The sequence below is a fragment of the Balaenoptera physalus genome, assembly GCF_965194825.1.
Source record: "Balaenoptera physalus genome assembly, chromosome: 20".
Lineage (NCBI taxonomy): Eukaryota > Metazoa > Chordata > Mammalia > Artiodactyla > Balaenopteridae > Balaenoptera > Balaenoptera physalus.
The window spans coordinates 2,512,690-2,530,806 of NC_138901.1; the positions used below are offsets into that span (position 1 = coordinate 2,512,690).

The 18,117-nt window shown below is 45.5% G+C and overlaps 1 protein-coding gene across 5 annotated transcripts in view; it reads left to right on the forward strand.

Annotated features, from left to right (window-relative positions):
* Window positions 1-18,117, forward strand: part of MAP2K6 (mitogen-activated protein kinase kinase 6) — a 135,022-nt gene that overhangs the window by 14,926 nt on the left and 101,979 nt on the right. Inside the window, exon 1 of one of the 5 annotated variants that reach the window (XM_082442954.1) lies at window positions 7,998-8,022. The exons of the other annotated variants lie outside the window; for them this stretch is intronic. The gene's annotated coding sequence lies outside the window, so the exon portion shown is untranslated. Of the gene's footprint in view, window positions 1-7,997; window positions 8,023-18,117 lie in introns of those variants that run through there. 5 annotated transcript variants of the gene reach the window in all.

Here is an 18,117-nt window from a genome sequence, read left to right on the forward strand (position 1 = left end):
ACTTTTTGACTAGTTGCAGTCTCTGGTCTGAGATCAAAATCTCTATTTTGCAAAAGAAAAGATAACCCTGACGACGAGTGGGTGCTGGATTGAGTGGATCTGAGTCCGATGTTCACATACACCAGAGGCACGAGGATTAAACACGTGGCCCGCTGCCCACTTAGAGGGGCTGTAGGAACAGGTTATCTGAGTACGGGCCTAAGTGAGACAAACGGATCGACATAATAAATCAGGAAATACATGAGAAAATGAAAACAGCGAACACGGCCGTTTAGCCTTAAGCTTGAATGGAACTTTGACAGTATTGTGACCTGTGGCATTTTACATTTGCGTAATATTTTTAAACTTTGCATACTGTTAATGATGAAGAACTTAATTATTAAGGAAGGAGCTGTGTCTACTCATATTCCCTCATATTCTCTGTGAGGGGAGGAGACTCAGACCGTATACACCATCATTTGCCTTTATAAGGAGGCCACTTGAGCAGTGAAAAGAGCAATAATACCATCTGGTGAACAAACTGAGTCAATGCCCTGGAAGTGAAGAACAGCACAGAAAAGGCGCCCTGGTGCTCTCTAATGGCTGAGTGATAAACACATGATTAACTTTCTGCTGATGTGACAGCTGCCCAAGTATATTGGTACAAAGAGTCTGGGCGGTAGATAGATACCTGGCAAAATGTAAAGAGTTTAGAACCATGGCACGTTACATTTAGCGGAGACCCTAGAAATCATGTAGGCCAAGCACTTCGTTTTATAGACAAAGCAGTTATGATCAAGAGGGATCAAGTCACTGGGAAATCCAAGGTGACGGTGGATCAGGTCGGGAAGACAAATCTCCTGACCCTCACAGGGGCTGCTGTTAGCATCCTGGGCGCATCCTGACGCTAGGCCAACCTCTGACCCTCTGGGAAGCCCTTATGCTCATCCTCTAAAGGCAGAAACTAATGAACCCTTGAGGCCTAAAAGTAAAAAATAAACGAGAGCACCAGGCCCAGGAAATCAGGACCTCTGTTTATTCAGTCGGTCATCAGATGATTGAACGGGTCCGTTCAATCCTGCACGCAGTCATTCATCCATTTATTCGTTCCCTGACCATTTATTAGATGCTCTTGGTGGGGTTCACGGCTGGGTGCCAGGGAGGGTGCAGAGAGATGATTCCTACTGGCAAGAAGCTCACGTTCTAATGAGTGACAGACGTGTGTACCAACATTTGTGACTTCATGAGAGCTCAGAGGAAAGGCTGAACAACTGCTTAGATCTTGGAAAGGGAATGGGAGGCTTGGCGATTGGGTGGGAGTGGGGCGTCTGAGCAGACCCAGCTCTGGTCTGAGGGGCGGTGTGTGCAGGCACGAGCGTCCAGGAGCTCCTAAAGCCTCGTGTGGCTGCAGTGTAGGGGGTCGTCTAGCAGGGCAGTGAGGTGAGGGAGGAGAAAAGGCAGGGAAGGCCTTGCAACTTGGGAGCCGCTCATTGCCGGACTCAAATCCACAGTATGAAGTACTGCTGAGAGAGGGTTTCTTCCAGCAGCTAGCTGAATATAATTTTTTGTATTTTAGACTCAACTCTGCATCTCTGTCCCTTGGCAACAGGTTTTGTTAATATCCTGAGCTGGGTTTAAAGTGGAGAGCCAAATTGGCCATGAAAAGCTTTCCTTTGGCAAGTCGACGACTAACTTTCTCTATCAGTTAGGAAAAAAAAAAAAAAAAGATATCGAGCTTTATGGGAAAGAGTTTGCAAGGGTTGATTAGTATTGGTAGTTTTCTTTCACTACCATTTGATAACTCAACTCATAATGACATTTTGTTGGTAGTTCACCAGCTCGCGCTTGCCTCTGCACCAGGGCATGCCCGGAGGCCTGATTCTACGGTTTTCGTTCATAGGAGCATGTCTCCCACCCTGCTGTTTTTAGTTTTTAGCTAATGAACTTGACATTCCTGCCTGCTAAGCCCCGGGGAGATTGTCTGCTTACCCCATTCGCTTTCCTCCGTGAAGGCAGGCGAGTGCTACTCACATCTGAGGGCCTGACATTCTGGAGGTTTTACCGACGGAAACCCCAGCCTCGGTTCTAGAGCCTGAGATTCTAACCATCCGGACCTCTGGAGGTGGGTCCTGCTCTCTGAAAAAGGAAAACTGCTCCGTGGGTCCCAGTGTCTTAACAAAAGTGCTAGAGGGAGCACCTAGGAAATGGAAAATCAAACCTAAGATGGTTTCTTCCAAATTTCATGAGCAGTTAATATTATTTTTGTGTTATTTTCAACTTGCTTTTTTTTTTTAACTCAAAATTTCCAAAGTCTACATCCACAGCGTTGCATAGTTCTTAGCAACAAACTTAGCAACAAATCAGAGAAAAAAAATTAACCAGTTTTCTGTATTTTTTCACTAGATGTGTAATCTCATCTATTTCCTCTTACCTCCTTGGGGCTTGGTTTCATCTTCTTGTAACTAGATGGTCGCTAATTCTGTTGTTTTAAAGAAATGCCTAATTTGATTGGGAAGATACACGAAGGCTGAAATGTGCAGAGAATACAGAGAGATGGTGCAAATTCAGAAGCGTGAAATTAAGGCAGGTGCACCCTAGTGGGTGAGGTATCAATATTTCAGACATTTCACTCTTCCTCTACTCCGTTTGGGCTCAAGGAAGTCATCCATGCTTTTACTGTTTATGGTAGAAGTTTGGGAGAAATTAACTACTTAAACCATAGTCTAATAGTAACCTGAATTTATATGTAACTGGACTCATTTGTTTTCCAAACTGCATTTATCCATTTTAAACGCCTCTGAGAATAAAGATAAATATGATCCTGCAATCCCACTCCTGGGCATATATCTGGAGAAAACTCTAATTTGAAAAAACACATGCACCCCAGTGTTCACGGCAGCACAGTAACCAAGACATAGAAGCAACCTAAGTGTCCATTGACAGATGAATGGATAAAGAAGAGGCGGTACATGTATACAGTGGAATATTACTCAGCCATAAAAAAGAATGAAATAATGCCATTTGCAGCAACATGGATGGTCCTAGAGATTATCACACTAAGTGAAGTAAGTCCGACAGAGAAAGACAAATATCATATGATATCACTTATATGTGGAATCTAAAAAAATGATACAAGTGAACTTATTTACAAAACAGAAACAGACTCACAGACATAGAAAACAAACTTATGGTCACCAAAGGGGAAGGAGGGGGGAAGGATCAATTAGGAGCTTGGGATTAACATATACACACTACTATATATAAAATAGATAAACAACAATGTCCTACTGTATAGCACAGGGGACTATATTCAATATCTTGTAATAGCCTATAATGGAAAAGATCTGAAAAAGGATATATATGTGTTTATACATATATATGTATAACTGAATCCCTTTGCTGTACACCAGAAACTAACACAACATTGTCAATTAACTATACTTCAATTAAACAAAAAAAGAAAAAGAGAAATAGTGGAGATTGAGGAAGAACTTTGTTTTTCATATAAATTGTAAATGCAAGAGTATATGATCAAGAAAGGTAAGGAAGTCTTTAAAAAAAAGGACAGACTCAGCTTTATGGATTGTTTTAGATCTGAGGTTCCTAAAAGTTAAAAAAAAATCTAAAATGTATTTTCAATCATTTGGAATTGATTTAAAAACAAAATACACGTGCTGCCAACAGTGTTAGCTTGTTAGACTGCAAACAGCACTTTAAAAGAAGTACAGCTGTCACATTTTCTGTCCTTTGTAGAGATTTAGCCTCGGGAAGATAACAAGTTTGCAAATTAACAGATCTCATCGAAATTCCATCCTTCTTCCCTGGAGCTTCCGCTACCCCAACTCCACCGCCCCCGCCCCCCAAGAGCACAATCCTGTGGTTCTCTTGATTCAAAGAACATTTTTTCCTTTTTCTCACTGTTGGATATGCTAGTTATCAGGCAGGTTTAAAATGAGAATCGATGAAGAAATGCTGTCATTTTAAAAACGGTATAATAATGACTCTACAGTAAGTATTCTGCATATTTTTTTTTGCAAAAATAACTGGATGGGGGCTTTTGCTCCAGTTAATTATAGACTGGAAAGAATTGTAAGAAACACTTTTCTTTCTTGTTTTCTAGTTTATCCTCAGAGCCAGGCTCAGTGCCTGGCACATGGTAGGTGCTTAACAGGTACTGTTTGAATAAATTATGGATTAGCAACATGCAGAGTGAGCCTTATGCAGACTTGTAAGGTAGGCTGAGATGGGCTTTGACGAATTCAGTCTCCCTTTTCTAACCTTTCCTCTTGCTTCTCACAGGAGAACTTCTTATCACACCTGTGGAATCCTCATGTGTCTTCTTTATATATGTATAGTTTTTATTGTGGTCAAATATCAATACATATAACATAAAACTCACTATTTAAATCATTCTAAGGTCTACAATTCTGTGGTTTTACTGTCTTCACAAGGTTGTGCAACCGTCACCACTGTTTAGTTCCAGAACATTTTTGTCACCACAGATGGAAAGCCGTCACTCCCACTCCCCGCCCCTGGCAACCACTGACTGTCTGTCTCTATGGATTTGCCTATTCTAGATATTTCCTGTGAATGGAACCATACAACATGTGGTCTTCGTATCTGCCTTCTTCCACGTAGCCTAATTTTTTTTCAAGGTTCGTTCGTGTTGTAGCGTGTTGTCAGTACTTCATTCCTTCTTACAGCCGAATAGCATTCCATTGTTTGGATATATCACATTTCTTTCCTCTTTTTACTTCCTGTCAAAATCTAGTGTCTAAGAGAACCTCTTAAAAAGTAGTTAATAAACTACATAATAAATATAACTTAAAAACTCATCCAAGGGGAATTTGCGTTGTTCAAGTGGAAAACAGCTGAAAATAAAGTAATATATTTCTGATGGGGGAATCTCCAAGATGGGAAGGCATTTCCAAGGGGATAGGGGAGGATTTTTTTTTTAGTGCCACTGAATTACATATTCATGAACATCTGACTTCTTGTAAAACCAAGTCTCCCGGTGGTTGCAGGACTGGAAAAGGTATTGAACTGAGTAGATGGGCACAGGGTTCTGACCCTGGGTTCACTGTTAGTTGACACTATGTTGCCTAGTGTTTTCTGTTTGTTGTTTTGGTTTGATTTTGAACCAGGCCTTCTCCTCAGCTCTTTTACATACCTTTTTATCTCATGTAACCCTCACAGAAATTGCGTGGAGTAAGTCTACTTTGTCTCCACATTTTATAAATGAGCAGTCTGCGTGTAAGGAAATGTAGGAAGACTAGACACCAAAGCTGAAGTTTCACCTGTAGTAAACTGGGGTGCAAGACGCAGGCTCATGTCTGATTATCTTTAGCCTGAGCTCAGAACCACTTTCTTTTACATTATTATTATTCATTTTTATTTCTTTGGCTGCGTTGGGTCTTCACTGCTGCACGCAGGCTTTCTCTAGTTGTGGCGAGCCGTGTCTTCTCTTGTTGCGGAGCACGGGCTCTAGGCACACCGGCTTCAGTAGTTGTGGCGCATGGGCTTAGTTGCTCCGCGGCATGTGGGATCTTCCCGGACCAGGGCTCGAACCCGTGTCCCCTGCATTGGCAGGCGGATTCTTAACCACTGCGCCACCAGGGAAGTCCCTCAGAACCACTTTATGGCAGGGGTTGGCAAACTACGGCTCACTGTGTGCTTTTGTACAGCCCACGAGCTAAAATGGTTTACACATTTTTAAATGGTTAAAATGATCAAAAGGAATGTCTCATGACCCATGAAAGTTATACAGAGTTCTAGTTTCTGTGTTAGAACAGTCACGCCTGTTTGCTTTATGTATTATCTCTGCTTTCATGCTACAATGGCAAAATTGAGTTATTTGGACAGAAATTATGGCCCACAAAGCCTGAAATATTTCCTATCTGGCCCTTTATGGAACACATTTGCTTGTTTCCTCGCCCGTAAAATGGAGACAGGGAAAGAATTCAATTAAATTATCCTTCAGGTCCCTTTCAGCTTTAATGTTCTGAGAGTTGCAGAGAAAGTTGTTTAGGACTTCTGCTTTCCTGGGAGGTCTCCAGCCCCCTCTGCCTTCCTCACTGTCAGCAAATGCGTTTGCTTCTTTGAGGAGAAAGACTGAGTCCATCTGGAACAGACATTCCTCCCGCCCACCCCGCTCCTGGTCATACCCATCCGTGCCCTGACCTCACATCTCTCTGTGCATCTGTCCTTTCACTGATTCATCTAGTCTGAGTAATAAACAATGTTATGGTTTATCCCATGCCTGTCATACTCAGGCACTCCATGGGACAGTGAAGAAGGTTCAGAGATGATACGTGTCAAGTCAGGTGTATTATGTCCATTTTAGGGATGTGAGAACTGAAGCTTAGGGCGGTGAAATTGCTTCTCCAGGACACATCGGTTAGCAAGTCGTGGTGCTGGCAGAGGGACCCCAGTCTTCCTGACCCCAGGGCCGCTACTTCTCTCGACCGATGTGACCTTGGCTCTCTGTCTACCTAGTTATCTCCCTGACCCCATACGGCCCCCATCCCTCTATGTATACCCTCCTCATTCCCCCCACTTTTTCTAATGTTCTTTTCCTTTTTGTATTAAGCTTGCATCCTGAGAACAATATCCCCTTGGGTCAGCTCTTCTTCTGACCATACCTGCCAGCCCTACCCCAATCCCTACCCTCATGAGATTCCTCTCCTCTTGGGTGTAATTAGGGCAAAAAAGCATGAGTTCAGTTTGGTTCTGTCATTTGCAGCCATGTGACCTTGAATACTTGACTTCACTAAATCTGGGTGTACACATCTGTAAAATGGGATGGTGATCATAGCAGCCACAGAGGCTTGACTTGGGAATTAAACAAGATCACCTATGTGCTGTACCTAAACGTGCCTGCGCCTAACAGACACTAAGAACTGCAGCTCTTGGTCTTCTATTATTATAGAACGGTATTTGCTATCCTTTTTTTTTTTTTTTTTTAAGAGTTTTTACTTTTATTCCAGAAATTTAACACTTTTAATTTGTATGCTTTAAAAAAATTTTTTTAAAATCGGGGTATAGTTGGTTTACAATGTTGTGTTAGTTTCAGGTGTACAGCAAAGTGATTCAGCTATACATATACATATATCCGCTCTTTTTTAGCTTCTTTTCCCACATAGGTCATTACAGAGTATTGCGTAGAGTTCCCTGTGCTGTACAGCAGGTCCTCATTAGTTATCTAGTTTATATATAGTAGTGTGTACATGTCAGTCCCGATCTCCCAATTTATCCCTCCCCTGCCCTTACCCCCAGGTAACCGTAAGTTTATTTTCTACATCTGTAACTCTATTTCTGTTTTGTAGATAATTCATTTGTACCCTTTTTTAGATTCCACGTATAAGCGATATCATATGATATTTGTCTTTCTCTGTCTGACTTCTATCCTATTGCTCAGTCCCAAGCCCCCCAATTACCTCACTCGGTTTTCTGGGGTGTTTCATGGTCTCTTTCCACTCAAACAATCCAATTTATATTCAGCTTGTTTTTCCCTCTGTCACATGCATCCTCTCCTCTAGCCTCTTATTGTCTTTTCCCTCCAGCATCTCATACCCCTCCCATAGGCGGTGCCTTTTCACAGACTGACCATCTTCCCCGCCTTTCCTTCAAGTCCTATGCGTTTGTCAGGCCTCACCTAAGAGCTAGAGCCCCCTGTGACTGGCCCCTCTTGTCCTGGTCTCTTCCTTTATGAACTTCCTTTGAACGGGGAGTCACAGAGTCATCAACTGGCCACAAAAGGCACCACGTTGTTCTTCCCACTTGGCCAGGTTACGTGACTTCAGGAAGGTCATCCAACCCGTTGGTGGCAACGTCAGACACTGCCTTCTCTATTTTTGTATAAATAATCTCTGAATCATGTACATGTTCTTACATTAGTCACCATTCAATCCACAGAGTCTCAGTACTGATTTTATGATAGGCTCTGAACTGAAGAAGGATAGTAAGGACGAGTTTCGTGCACCTGCACTTGAGAGCAAGTGCCTCCTGAGGCACCTGGCTTGCCCTGACTTACTCCTGGTCCTGGTAAGACCTCCACTTGTCCTGGGAGCTGACGATCAGGGTGGGGTGGGGTCCGGGGAATGACTAACCACACCAGAGGCTCCAGCAACATAGACGAAGTAGTGATTAATTTGGGGGCCATTAGGAAAGGCTTCACAGTGGAAGTGACATTGGAGCTGGATTTTGAAGGATGAATAAGAGTTCAGTAGCAAGGGGAAAACAGTTTGGTCAGAGTGAAGAGCTTAGGGAAAGCAAAGGAGGCCTGAATACGCATGTCCTGTATGGTATGTAAGTTTTGGGTACAACTGGGTTTTGTCTGGGGGGCAGTTTCTTAGGGAGTTGGGGGAGAGGAGGTGATGGAGTGACCAAAATGCAGATTTTTTTTTTAATTAAAAAGTCCATGCTCTTCTTCTAGTACCTCATTGCACTTCCTTCCACATAAAAGGTCTGAATAGATTTGGCCCTGAAACCTTTCGAGGTGCTGCAACGTTGTCTGTTTGTCTTTCTGTGCCCTTGAACTACAATTTTGTTATTTTCAGGCTCCCCCCCCCCTTTTTTTAATCCTTCTGCTTGCTGTGTGATGCACATTGTGAATGCAAAGGTCGATAGGGCCATAAGTTTAGCGGTGCCTCAACTGGAAGTTTCTGGATGGAGCAAGGTGCTCTGCTGGTTGATTTCTTAGCCTTGAGGATGATTTCTGAATCAACGCGAGTTCGTTGTGAAAAGGTATAGAAATTGATTCTTACTGATCTTGGCAGGAAATGAATCCATTGAAAGAATTTGGGGTAGTTCGTAGAAGATGCCGAAGGGCCAGAGAACTAGAATCAGACAACAGAGCTAGAACAGACACGAAAATATACCAAAGAAGGGGGCTGGTGCCGACACCACTGCTACCACTAGTGGGTACGGATTCCTAGCTTGTACCACTGCTATTGGACCTGGGGTGTGGTCCTCATCGTAGCTGCTCCAATAAGGCTTCCCTTATTGGAGGGAAGGAGCTGCCACTGCTATTGTCAAGTGCCAGAGTGGATCCTGTGCTGCCCCTGCCTGTTTACATCACTAGGGACAAATTCCAAGTCTACAGTGGTTGTGCTGGGCCCAGACTCTAGCGCAAAGGGTGCTGAGAAAGTGAGTATCCAGCTCTCTCAGCTTCCGTCACGGGTAGCTGGCTCCTCCTCGTGAGGTTGCAGATTCTCCAAACATAGGAAGGGGACTCATGCTAAATGCAGGACCAGTATCTACTGCCATCTCTAAGCTGGCCATTGTATGCATGCCACCGACTTTCAGACGTATGGGAAATTCAAAGTGTATTTGCATCGGGAAAAGATTTTAACCAACAGTCTGAGATAGAGGAAGGAAACTCAAACTCGGAGGAGTTCAGTAGTGGAGTGAAAACTCTCAGTCTTAGATTACTTACTGACCTCAAAAGCAAAAGGGCTGGCTCAGCCTTAGTTAGGTCTGTCAGGGAGCTAATTCTGTTTCACTTAAGAGAAGTGAGATTTGAAATGTGAATGGCATTGCCTTGATTTGTGAATGATTTTCAGAAATCATAGACAAAATCAGAGAATAAAGTTTGTTTTATCCTTATTAAAAACTTGAGTAGAATAGTTGTTTTTCTTGTTTCACAGAAGGGAAAACTGTCGCATGTTTGAATGGAGTAGCTCGTTTGGGGTTACGTAACGACCAGGTGGTCGACCGGAGGAGGCTAGGACCTAGTCTTTCCCTTTTGCTTTCTGTATTTTCACCATGCCTTGGGTATTTGTCTGTAGGAACTCCATTTTCTTTGGATAACAAATGAATTGTCTGTAAATGCCTCAGTACCACGAAGAGTATTAAAAGAACTCTGATTTTATGCCTAACGGTTGGGTTGGTAGGACATAAACAGTAGCTTTACTTCTCAGGGTGGTTATTTGGATGGGGGATATGTTGCATCTCTATACCCTGGCTTGAAAAAGTAAACCTCGTGGAGGTGTCTCCTCCTTATTTTGAGACATTTATACCATCAACTTCAGTTTCAAATGTATCATTCTGAGCTTTGGTTCACATTTATTTCGAGTCATTAAAGCATGCGGGTCAGGTGGCCCAAGAAATCAGATAGGTACACACACAGCTAAGGAGTTAAGAGTTTAAGCAAGAAAAAAATGTTGTTTATTTTTTACCCTGCAACAAAGGTATTTTGGGTGTGTGCACGTGGTCTCACCAGCTGCCGTCTCCCTCAATGTTAGATTAGCTTTCACTGCTTTCATCTCTTCTGGGGACGAATGAAAACGGAGCCGGGGGGGGGGGGGCGGCGGGGCAGATCTATCACTTTGCCTAAGAATATCAAGTTTGTATAATCTAGCCGGTGATTGACAGTTGACTGTTCAGGGGCTGAACGCTGGCGTTCTCCTAGGGAATGAGGACGCAGTGCAAGGATACAGCTTGGATTTACGTTCGTCAACAAGTGTTTGGAGTGACGCACAGGAAGCCTAAACTCTACTAAGTGCTAGAGATTGAATTGCCGCATATTCAGAGTCGTGTTACACGGGCTAAATCAGTAGCAGTAGGACCGGCGGAGCCAAGTCACTCTCTGTGCCTCAGTTTCTCCTCCGGTGTTTAGAGGTATAGCCTAGATCCCAGACCCCTCACGTGTGGCTAGGCTTGGAGGTGGGTGTTTTCTCTCTGTCGCAGGTGAGGAAACCCAAGCTCGAGGAGGCTGAGTACTTCCCTTGGAGGTCACGGAGCTAGTCGGTAGCAGGGTGGGGATGCAGGGATGCAGAGTTACTTCCGGGGCCCCTCAGCCTCATGGCCTCTTCTGATCCCCTGCCTTTCAGCATCACATCAGTGCCCCCCACACGCCTCCTCCGCCTTTTCACAATGGCTGTGTTTTGAGCTTGTTGGGGAACAGGTGCTTGAAAACACAATGGCTAGACTTCGTCGTGATTTCTTTTTAAAGAATTATTGTTGTTGAATTATTCAGTTCTGTGAAGTAGTCACTGAGTTCGATACCCTTAGCAGGTTCGATGATGTGGGTGATTTATATAGCTTCATATTTTATTGTCATCTTTGTTTCCTACCGACAAAGGAGTCCTATGTAAAGGTAGGTTCGGGAAGCGGAACTGGGTGATGGCACGGAAGGCAGTTTCGTGAACAGGTAGGGCCTGGAAGAGGGGGGAGATGACGCAGGGAAGAATTAGGGCAGCCGTTTCACCTGGGGCCACTGGGGCATTCAGAAGGGTGAGCGTTAGCCGACCAGAGGGAAGTCAGGTCCTAAAGGCATGATGGGAGTGAACAGGGAGCGAGGTCCACGTTTCCCTAGCAGGGAGCCCGGAGCAGGGAGACTTGGAAAAGAGGGGACGGCTGAGTCCAGGGAGATGCAGACCTGCCAGACTGTTGAGGTCAGCTGGGAGCCGGGGCCCTTTCAACCTGAAATTGAGGGACTTCCCTGGCGGTCCAGTGGTTAAGTGTCTGCGCTTCCCCTGCAGGGGGCACGGGTTCAATCCCTGTTCGGGAAACTGAGATCCCGCATGCCATGCGGCCAAAAAACAAACAAACAAAACCAAAACCAAACCCTGAAATTGCGGGGCAGCGCGTGGATCACCGCAGAGAGGAGACCTAGGGGCTCAGGGTCGGGAGCAGGCAAGCAAGTCAGGCAGCCGAGGCCTGGGACAGGGAGCCATCCTTAAACGCTTGTTCCCTCGGGAAGCAGGACAGATGCACCTAAATATTGTCACAGCGTCTCTCTCGTTCGTGTTGCTCTCCTCCTTTGTACGAGGACTCCTTACCCCACCGTAAAACCAAGCAACTGGCTCAGTTATCTAGCTTTGTGGGGAAATATTCTCAGAGCATTTTTTTTTAAAAACTAAAGTCCTCTCAGCATGCAGGCCTAATTGAACCCTCTTCTACAGAAAGAGTGAGACTCTTTCTGAAAAGGCACTGTCTTTTCTTCGTGTCACTTAAATGCAGTCTAACTTTTTTGCGTCGGAAACATGACCACCTCGCTGGTGTGTGGTGCGCGGAGAGCCCGGGAGAGGCTGCTGGGGCGCTGGGCCCGGGTGTCCCCAGCGGGGTGGGCAGCTGTCCGTCTCCCGCTGCTGCCCTGCTGCCCTGCTGCGGCCCCTGTCCCCGTCCTGGCCTCGCGCCCGACGGCAGCCAGCGCTGGCCACTGCTCTTGCCATTCTTCTTCGTACGCTGCTTCTGTTTCTTCGCTCAGCCACGTGCCGACTGTCGGCCCCTGCGGCTGACTTCTGTAGCATCTCCAGGTAACGCCAGGCTCCTGCCTCTGGTTGGTGGATGGGCTGCTTGCGGGGCCGGATGTCCTTTCGGTGCTTTGCTTCATCGTGGCTCTTTTCAGCATGGTTCAGAGCGTTTGTTTTCGTTGCTGGCGGTGGAGGTGCTTTCCTTTTCTTTTTTGCCTCTGGTGTCTTCTGTCCTTGGGGTTCACGGCTTTTTTCCACGTGGTGAAGTCGCTGAGTGAAAGGCTCCCCGCACAACCGGGGTGTTTGCAGGTGTCGCAGGGCTGGCCGAGCGTGATCAGCCATGCGTGCTGTGTCAAGGTCTAGGGCAAAGGCCGGCACTCCTGGCTTACAGCTTTGAAAGTGACATCACCAGTCCTGTGATGGCAGTGGTGAAAGGCGCCTGTTTTTCTCCTTCTTTTAGCATGATTAAGAGCATCGATTTTGGAGCCAGGCTGCCTGGGTTTAAATCCCAGCTCTCCCCTAATTAGCTGTGTAGCCTTAGGCACGTGACTTAACATGTTTGTTTCTCAGTCTGTAAAATGGGGATAATACTAGTACTCCGGAAATAAGGCTGATGTGAAGATTCTATATTATGTGATATATGTTTTATATATTTATAACATACCACATGTAAAAGAACATCATATGTCAATACAATGTATTGTTACAGTTATTATATAACATATATAATAATATATTTATAACATATATGTTATATATCATAATAGTATATTACTCAAATTATATATAATATTATAATATGTAACATATGGTGTATAAACCATGCATATAGAGTTAATAAATTTAAAGCCTTTAAAACAGAGCTGGTATACAGCAAGCAGGTGCTATGCAAGAGTTTATTATGATTGTAACAACATTTAATGGAGTATAATCTGTAAAAATACTGAGTCACTATGCTGTACATCTGAAACTAATATAGTGTTGTAAATCAACTATACTTCAACAGAAAAATAAATAGGAAAAAAAGAGTCTATTCTTCTGTGTTTCTGTGGAGTTTTTTTTGGGGGGGGAGAGGGGAGTGCATTTTTGGTTTTGACTTAAAAGCAAGGCTGATTATTATTGCTCAGACTGTCCTGAGTGGTTAGTTGTCATTTCTATCCTTAATTTAAAGATGTAGTGTTTTCCTAGGAGTAGGTGCAGAGTGAATATGTGTAGCTTGATCTAAATCTGAAGCACAGCAAGCACCTGGACGGCTCTGGGTCTGAGGCAGTAGCATTTGGAAAGCCTGGTCTCCACGTTGTCTGGCCAGAAGGTAACCAGTCGGTCACCTGCCCGTCTCCTTGGGCCTCCAAATGTCTCTCTTGTTTTCAGTGCTTTTCAGCTCCCGTCCGAGACTCTTGGGTTTGGGATGCAGCCGTGGAGGTCATGCTCTGGCCCAGCCTTCACCCATGCTCAGCCTCTCTGTAGCATTTCGGAGGTCGGGGGCAGGGGGTCAAACCCATTGTTCCAGTTTGGGGTAATAGAGTATTTTTTCCTTGAGAAAAAATTTCTTCCAGAGTACTTTTTCTCTTAAGATCTGTGTTTCATGATAAAGTTGAGCTAGGAAGTTGAGGCCAGTTTTTTAGTTCCGTCAAAAAACACATTTTGTGAGCATCTTCGATGCAAGAAAAATATAAATACGATCCTGCCCTCAGAGTAATTACAGTCTAGACAGTACAGTTTTGTAAATACACACATGTATATATAATGAAATATAATAGGAAAGTATTTTTGGTACTTGTGAACACAAAACCAAGAGGGTTCTAGTTAACCTGTGCGTGAAACGGGATGGGTAGGGGTGAATCTTGAAAAATGTTTATGGAAGGGACTTTATTTGAGCTGAATCCAGAACACGGAGTCGGTTGGCGTGAGTCAGTCAGGGAAAGGAAGCATAGGCCAGACAGAAAACAACGTGAATAAGGGCACAGAACCTCAGAGCATCCTGGTGGTCTGAGAATGGCAAGAATTTGTCCTGGCTGAAGTGAAGTATGAGTGAAGGACAATGAGAATTAACAATAGTGTACAGTCAGGGGTTATCAGCGGCATGCTGGCGCTGGCTTGTGTCTGGTTCACGAAAGCCATTTATTAAGTAGCCAGTAATTTTGCAATCTGCTTGTTAAACTGTGGGTAGCTTGAACTCGACAGTGGTGGATATATTTACACCATGGAAATCGGCCAATATCAGGGCTTTTATCCCCCCGAAGAGGGCTTTCTCAGTGCCCTGCTGATGCTGATGCCCTTGTGTGCCCCTCCTCTCGTTATTCTTTGGGGCCCCTCCGTGTAGGCCATGGGAGCCAGTGCAGGCTGCTGGCAGGGGAGGGGCACGACCAGCTTTGTAACTTAGAAAGAGATCTCTGTGTCTTTGGTTTTGTCCCTCAGGAAACAGACCCAGAGAGGGAGCTTTTCATGCAGGAGGTTTCTGGGGAGTGTGCTTGCGACTAGAATTGAAGGGGAGTGAACAGAACATGGCTGGGCAGAAGGAAGAGGGGACCGACTAAGCTGATGAGGCCCGGGCCACAGGGATGCTTTGGAGCTGGAAGCGTTCACCCCAGGGGTCCCGCCCAGAGGCACGGGGTCGGGCCTTTACGCGCCCGCCGTCACTGGATGAGGCTGGCCCTGTGGACCCGCCGTCACTGGATGAGGCTGGCCCTGTGGAGGGCGCGCAGCCACTGGGAAGCGGCTCTGCAACTGAGGCCGCTCCCAGGAGAGGCTCCGCCAGTGGGGAGGGCGTGCCTCGGGCCTGAAGGCCACGCTCGGTGCTGCTCCACCCCGGCGACCACTGCTCCCCAGCGGCAGCTTGGAGGGTCTGTGAGCCCCACGGGGGGAGGGCGGCCAGGAAGCCAGACGGGAGGGTGTTACTGTCGTCCAGGTCAAAGGTGATGAAGGCCTAGACAGAGGGGGAGCCCCAAGGACGGAGGAGGTGGGGAGGGGCCGCCAGTGCGCAGGGAGGTCTGTGGGACCAGCTCCCCGCCCGTGGTGGTTTCCAGCTGAGGGCCGGGGCTGCCCCCGAGGCTGCAGTAGGCCGCGTCCGGAAACAGTCTTGGTTGTGTAACTGGGAGGGGCTGTGTGTTTGTGTGTGTGCTCTTGGCATCTTGGGAGCAGAGGCCAGAGAGGCTGGCGAACATCCTACAGTGCACAAGACAGCTCCACAACAGGGCATTACCAGGCCCCAAATGTCGGTAGTGCCAAGGTCATCGATATGGTATTATGAGCAAAGGAACGCTATCAGGAGAAGGGGAAAGGAAGAGTGAGATGCCTTCCTTCTCTGCCTCTGCCCAGGGCATCTGGGTATTGCGTCCACAATTCAGTACCAGATTGCAAACGTGGAGACAGTCCTTTACTGATGGGCAGAGGAGAGAAGAACTTTCATCTTAGAAGCAAATACACATCATATTGTCTCTAAAACCCTTCCCGTCTCCTATGGAAACTTTAATTCTAGATAGCAATAGATTCTCATGTCTTTCCTTTCCATCTCCCTTCCAAAAAGTTCAATTAGAGCTTCACCCTGTATTTAAAAATACAGATGTGAAGGCAAGCAAATAATAATAAGGGGGCTTTTGGAATCACCCCTGGTTTTTGCCACCATGGTAAAAGTTTTGCTAAGAAATAGTAGAACTATGGGGATAATTGAGAAATGCGTTACTTAGGTTTTAGCAAGGTAGTAAAAGCAAATGAAGAAAACGAAATTTAATCAGGGAAAACCAGAAGCTGACAAGGGAGCTGTGAACTTAGGTTGTGAAGAAGGGCATGTCAGATATCTTAGTTGGCTTCTAGCATGAGGACATTCAATTATAGCAAATTGGTAAGGACTTTGGTGCTATTTTTTTTTTTTTTTTTGCCTGAAAGCTGGTATTGCACAGAGTGGCGGTCAGCCAGGCCTCTGAGGTGTCCTGGTCAGAGCCGAGGAGCGGACTCCAAGCGAACTGGAACAGAGGGACCCCTGGAGCCGCTGCGGTGCCCCTGGATGGGCCTGGGCAGGAGAGCAGAGGACTCTGGCAGGAGCAGAGGTGCAGATTTCTAGGATGTGCATGTGTGGGAGAGGTAGAAAAGGCCGGCACATTAACGCCTGGTGTGCTAATGGACAGGATGATGGACAAGAGCGGTGGGCTGAAAACTGCTCCTGTAAAGGGCCAGACGGTAGGTTCTGTGGGCCTAGGGCTTCCTTGGCATCTCTGCTGTCAGAGAGTGAAAGCAGGCAGATAATGAGTGAGTGTGCGGTGTTCCAGCAAAATTTTATTTACCAGAACAGGCGACAGGCCAAATCTGGCCCATGGGCGGCAGTTTGCTGAGCCCCTGGACTCGGGGCTTGAGGAGCTGGGTGCGCTTAAGAAGTGATTCTGATGTGCAGTTTACGGAAGGTGTGGACAGGGAGGCGTAGGTAAGATTTACGACCAAGGGGGCCAGACGCATTCACCCTCCTTCCTTATGTCTGGTCTCCTTCTCCTGGCCACCTCTCTCCTGTCTCTCTTTATTGTTTATTTGTTTATTTTGGCCGCACCACGCGGCACGCAGGATCTTAGTTCCCCGACCAGGGATCAAACCCGCGCCCCTTGCAGTGGAAGTGCGGAGTCTTAACCACTGGACCACCAGGGAAGTCCCTCTCTCCTTTTTTTAAATAATTTTTAGTGTGTGTGTGTATTTTTAGCTGCTTATTGATTAATAATAATTGATTTCCTGTTATTTTGGAAGTGTTAAATTGTAGGAGGAACTCTTCTAGTTCTGTTAGCCCTTTGTAAATGCAGTTTAGCTATTTTTCTCTTGCGGGTAGCTCTTTAATTACATTTTCTTCTATTTGCCACTGACCTTGGGTCAGTGTTTCTCAACTTTGACTGTATGTTAGAATCACCTGGGGGATATTTTAGACCTCCCAATACCCAGGCTGCATTTGACACAATTAATCAGAACTCCAGAGGCGGGCCCAGGCATCATTATATTCTAAAGCTCTCTGGGGATGCCAATGTATGGCCAAGGTTAAGAAACCACTGCCTTGGATTTAAAGGAAAAAAATGTCCCCAACACATTGTCCTAGATGCTGAAATGAAGAGGGAAATTTAACCTGCATAGATAACCATTTATGGCTCACAGGTTGTAACTATGAAAATGGAATTCTTCAGATTTTAAGGGCTGTATTCAGACAAACTTATTTCTCAGTGCCACAGTCGGAATTCTTTGTTGTGGTAGAGGCAAGAAAAGAAAGATCAGGAAGGTATTGTGACTTGGCTGACGTCTGCATTCCTAGCCAGAAGCGCTTTTTCCATCACCGGGTGCGGTGACAGCCTTTGAGCACGGTGAAAGCTTCCAGGCTCCAGTGATTAAGTCATTATCCACAGGAGCCAGTCTTGACCAGAGTAAATGATCAGGACAGATGCTCTGACTGTGTCCAGAGGGAATAACCTTCTAACGTAGTCATGGGCGCGTACATATTTGATGATGTTTCTTACAGAGAACCTACTTGACCGCTCAAGGTGATTTTTGTTTCATGTAGGGAGACTCAGGGCAATTGAAAAGGTAAATTCAAGGAACTTTTATAAAGATATGTCAAAATTATTTTGAAAATATGTATCTGGGGATAATAATACTTTGTAAGTAGCAACATTTTTAAGGGATTGTGTCAACAGCATATGGTTCACAAATTTTTTTTTTTTTTTTTTTTGCACTTTATAAATGCAAGATTCTAACCTTGTGATGCTGGAATTGCTCAAGTATTTACTATTCAAGGCTGAACTTCAAAGATTTAGAACTTTCTTTCCTAAGCGAGAGTTAGGCGAGAATCATGATTCTGGGGGGCGTGGGGGGCAGCCTACAAGGTTCTGAAGAGTATTGCAGCTGGGAGCAGAGAGTCTAATAACTACTGCAGCTTCTCAAGTTCCATTATATATGCTGGGGATGTGACTTCGTTTAC